General features: G+C 49.4%; 1 long non-coding RNA gene across 2 annotated transcripts; it reads left to right on the top strand.

Moving 5' to 3' along the window:
• Positions 1-3,202: 3,202 nt before the first annotated feature.
• LOC127921575 (uncharacterized) lies at positions 3,203-4,301 on the top strand. 2 transcript variants are annotated; one of them, XR_008109013.1, is made up of 4 exons: positions 3,203-3,262; positions 3,366-3,437; positions 3,475-3,546; positions 3,775-3,991. It is a non-coding gene; the product is annotated as an uncharacterized LOC127921575 (long non-coding RNA). The 2 variants fall into 2 exon arrangements; XR_008109014.1 differs by lacking the exon at positions 3,475-3,546 and adding an exon at positions 4,255-4,301 and having other exon boundaries at positions 3,204-3,262; positions 3,631-3,882.
• The last annotated feature ends 699 nt before the right edge of the window (positions 4,302-5,000 follow it).

The following is a 5,000-nucleotide window of genomic DNA, read 5'->3' as shown; positions in this document are numbered from 1 at the left end:
CCAGAACCCAGTGGAGTCTTTCAGAGTGATAAACCCTGACACCAGAAGACCAGCCTTCTCACCTTTGGCGGCGAAGGTGTGGCAGAACTGATGAGGCGTTTGAAGGAGCCTCTAGAGAGGTAAGAGGTTATGTGACACTGCGTTGCCATATGAGACAATGCTGTGTTAACATATGTGCCGACTCTCTTGTTCAATCCTGCAGATCGGGGCGCAACATGGCTGCAGGCCAGGATGAGTGGCAGGGGCTGATAATCCTGGTCCTACAGTGGCCTGTGGGAGAGCATGTTGACAAAGGACTCCTACAGGCACCATTACAAGGTAGGCTAACAGTCCTGAGTGGTTATGTATGGTATCCTATGGTTGGTTTTGATAAGTTCATGGTAAGAGTTTAAATGGAATGGAAAGATATCATCTTTTCCCTAGAACATACTGAAGTTTGTGCAGCGTATGCTGGCGCTGCCCACATCAGCCGCCCGGTGTGAGAGGCTTCTCTGCTCAGAACCGGAGGAAGAATTCGACAAGAAGCTGCCTTGAGGTCTTCACCAGGGAAGACCTGATGAGGATCAGCCTCCCAGTCTCCACCAGGGAAGACCTGATGAGGATCAGCCTGGAGGTCTCCACCAGGGAAGACCTGATGAGGATCAGCATGGAGGTCTCCACCAGGGAAGACCTGATGAGGATCAGCCTGGAGGTCTTCACCAGGGAAGACCCAATGAGGATCAGCCTGGAGGTCTCCACCAGGGAAGACCTGATGAGGATCAGCCTCCCAGTCTCCACCAGGGAAGACCTGATGAGGATCAGCCTGGAGGTCTCCACCAGGGAAGACCTGATGAGGATCAGCCTGGAGGTCTCCACCAGGGAAGATCTGATGAGGATCAGCATGGAGGTCTCCACCAGGGAAGACCTGATGAGGATCAGCCTGGAGGTCTTCACCAGGGAAGACCCAATGAGGATCAGCCTGGAGGTCTCCACCAGGGAAGACCTGATGAGGATCAGCCTGGAGGTCTCCACCACCGAAGACCTGATGAGGATCAGCCTGGAGGTCTCCACCAGGGAAGACCTGATGAGGATCAGCATGGAGGTCTCCACCAGGGAAGACCTGATGAGGATCAGCATGGAGGTCTCCACCACCGAAGACCTGATGAGGATCAGCCTGGAGGTCTCCACCACCGAAGACCTGATGAGGATCAGCCTGGAGGTCTCCACCACCGAAGACCTGATGAGGATCAGCCTGGAGGTCTCTACCAGGGAAGACCTGATGAGGATCAGCATGGAGGTCTCCACCACCGAAGACCTGATGAGGATCAGCCTGGAGGTCTCCACCACCGAAGACCTGATGAGGATCAGCCTGGAGGTCTCCACCAGGGAAGACCTGATGAGGATCAGCCTGGAGGTCTCCACCAGGGAAGACCTGATGAGGATCAGCCTGGAGGTCTCCACCACCGAAGACCTGATGAGGATCAGCCTGGAGGTCTCCACCAGGGAAGACCTGATGAGGATCAGCCTGGAGGTCTCCACCAGGGAAGACCTGATGAGGATCAGCCTGGAGGTCTCCACCAGGGAAGACCTAATGAGGATCAGCCTGGAGGTCTCCACCAGGGAAGACCTGATGAGGATCAGCCTGGAGGTCTCCACCAGGGAAGACCTGATGAGGATCAGCCTGGAGGTCTCCACCAGGGAAGACCTGATGAGGATCAGCCTGGAGGTCTCCACCAGGGAAGACCTGATGAGGATCAGCCTGGAGGTCTCCACCAGGGAAGACCTGATGAGGATCAGCCTGGAGGTCTCCACCAGGGAAGACCTGATGAGGATCAGCCTGGAGGTCTCCACCACCGAAGACCTGATGAGGATCAGCCTGGAGGTCTCCACCAGGGAAGAACTGATGAGGATCAGCCTGGAGGTCTCCACCAGGGAAGACCTGATGAGGATCAGCCTGGAGGTCTCCACCAGGGAAGACCTGATGAGGATCAGCCTGGAGGTCTCCTGCCGTGGACCGCTGGCTGACCTCTAAGCGTGCCAGACGGCTGACCTCTAAGCGTGCCAGACGGCTGACCTCAAAGCGTGCCAGACGGCTGAACTCGAAGCGTGCCAGACGACTGACCTCGAAGCGTGCCAGACGGCTGACCTCTAAGCGTGCCAGACCGCTGACCTCAAAGCGTGCCAGACGGCTGAACTCGAAGTGTGCCAGACGGCTGACCTCTAAACGTGCCAGACGGCTGACCTCTAAGAGTGCCAGACGGCCAAGAGACAACAGCAGCTGGACAGCTGATAGCCTTTGGTTCCAGTAGGCACGGGTCAATGTGTGATTTTGGTGGTATGTGCTTTTGCTTGGTATGTCCCTTAGTACACACGCACACACACACGCAAACACACACACACACACACACACACGCACGCACGCACGCACGCACGCACGCACGCACACACACACACACACACACACACACACACACACAGTATAAATATATATGTAATAAATTGTTTGTTAATAAACTCTTGTTACATTTTTCACTGTGCTCCTAAATTTCTGTGTGCTCCTAAATTTCTGTGTGCTCCAAGGACATTTCTAAGTGACCCCAAACTTTTAAACGGTAGTGTACTTTTTATCAATAATTATTTTGTCATCTTCATGCTTTGGCTGCGTGATAAAAATCTATTTCTGAGGACCTTATCGCATCAGCGACTCCTGTGGTGGGCCGGGCGCGGGGCGCGCTAACCAAGGTTGCCAGGTGCACGGTGGTTCCTCCGACACATTGGTGCGGCTGGTTTCCGGGTTGGATGGCGCTGTGTTAAGAAGCAGTGCGGCTTGGTTGGGTTGTGTATCGGAGGACGCATGACTTTCAACCTTCGTCTCTCCTGAGCCCGTACGGGAGTTGTAGCGATGAGACAAGATAGTAGCTACTAACAATTGGACACCACGAAATTGGGGAGAAAAAGGGGTAAAATAAATAAAAAACATCTATTTCTGAACTTCCCAAATTTACAGTTCAAAATGTGTCATGTGCCCCGCCCTTCAAACTCCAAACTCAGTGCTCATGTCCTTGACAGACGGCGGAAGGAGAGAGCTCTGCTAAATATGTCCCTTTCATTTTCATTGCACTCAAATGATAGACGACATGCGTATTGGGGTGAAAGAAGTGGATAGGAGGATGGGCAGGAGATGAAGGGTAAGGTTTATGGTTCAGGTTAGGTTTATGGTTCAGGTTAGGTTTATGGTTCAGGTTAGGTTTATGGTTCAGGTTAGGTTTATGGTTCAGGTTAGGTTTATGGTTTATGGTTCAGGTTAGGTTTATGGTTCAGGTTAGGTTTATGGTTCAGGTTAGGTTTATGGTCAAGGTTAGGTTTATGGTTATGGTTCAGGTTAGGTTTATGGTTCAGGTTAGGTTTATGGTCAAGGTTAGGTTTATGGTTCAGGTTAGGTTTATGGTCAAGGTTAGGTTTATGGTTCAAGGTTAGGTTTATGGTTCAGGTTAGGTTTATGGTTCAGGTTAGGTTTATGGTTCAGGTTAGGTTTATGGTCAAGGTTAGGTTTATGGTTCAGGTTAGGTTTATGGTTCAGGTTAGGTTTATGGTTATGGTTCAGGTTAGGTTTATGGTTAAGGTTAAGGTTGGGTTTATGGTCAAGGTTAGGTTTATGGTTCAGGTTAGGTTTATGGTTCAGGTTAGGTTTATGGTTCAGGTTAGGTTTATGGTTCAGGTTAGGTTTATGGTTCAGGTTAGGTTTATGGTTCAGGTTAGGTTTATGGTTCAGGTTAGGTTTATGGTTCAGGTTAGGTTTATGGTCAAGGTTAGGTTTATGGTTCAGGTTAGGTTTATGGTTCAGGTTAGGTTTATGGTTCAGGTTAGGTTTATGGTTCAGGTTAGGTTTATGGTCAAGGTTAGGTTTATGGTTCAGGTTAGGTTTATGGTTCAGGTTAGGTTTATGGTTCAGGTTAGGTTTATGGTTCAGGTTAGGTTTATGGTTCAGGTTAGGTTTATGGTTCAGGTTAGGTTTATGGTTAAGGTTAGGTTTATGGTTCAGGTTAGGTTAGGTTTATGGTTATGGTTAAGGTTGGGTTTATGGTCAAGGTTAGGTTTATGGTTCAGGTTAGGTTTATGGTTATGGTTATGGTTCAGGTTAGGTTTATGGTTCAGGTTAGGTTTTTATGGTTCAGGTTAGGTTTATGGTTAAGGTTAGGTTTATGGTTCAGGTTAGGTTTATGGTTCAGGTTAGGTTTATGGTTATGGTTAGGTTAGGTTTATGGTTCAGGTTAGGTTTATGGTCAAGGTTAGGTTTATGGTTCAGGTTAGGTTTATGGTTAATGTTTATGGTTCAGGTTAGGTTTATGGTTCAGGTTAGGTTTATGGTTAAGGTTTATGGTTAAGGTTAGGTTTATGGTCAAGCTTAGGGATAGTGTGTGTATGACTGTATAATGTGACCTCCTCCATGCCTATTAGCTAGCAGCAGGCTGGCTCCTGTTCTCCCTGCTACCTCTAGCACATATGGTTCTGCTTCACACAACACACACACACACACACACACACACACACACACACACACACACACACACACACACACACACACACACACACACACACACACACACACACACACACACACACACACACACACACACACACACACACACACACACACACACACACACACACACACACACACACACACACACACACACACACACACACACACACACACACACACACACACACACACACACACACACACACACACACACACACACACACACACACACACACACACACACACACACACACACACACACACACACACACACACACACACACACACACACACACACACACACACACACACACACACACACACACACACACACACACACACACACACACACACACACACACACACACACACACACACACACACACACACACACACACACACACACACACACACACACACACACACACACACACACACACACACACACACACACACACACACACACACACACACACAC

Source organism: Oncorhynchus keta, unplaced genomic scaffold (genome assembly GCF_023373465.1).
Source record: "Oncorhynchus keta strain PuntledgeMale-10-30-2019 unplaced genomic scaffold, Oket_V2 Un_contig_22586_pilon_pilon, whole genome shotgun sequence".
Classification (NCBI taxonomy): Eukaryota; Metazoa; Chordata; class Actinopteri; order Salmoniformes; family Salmonidae; genus Oncorhynchus; species Oncorhynchus keta.
Note: the sequence above shows the minus strand (reverse complement) of the source record. Positions and strands in the feature narration are given on the sequence as shown.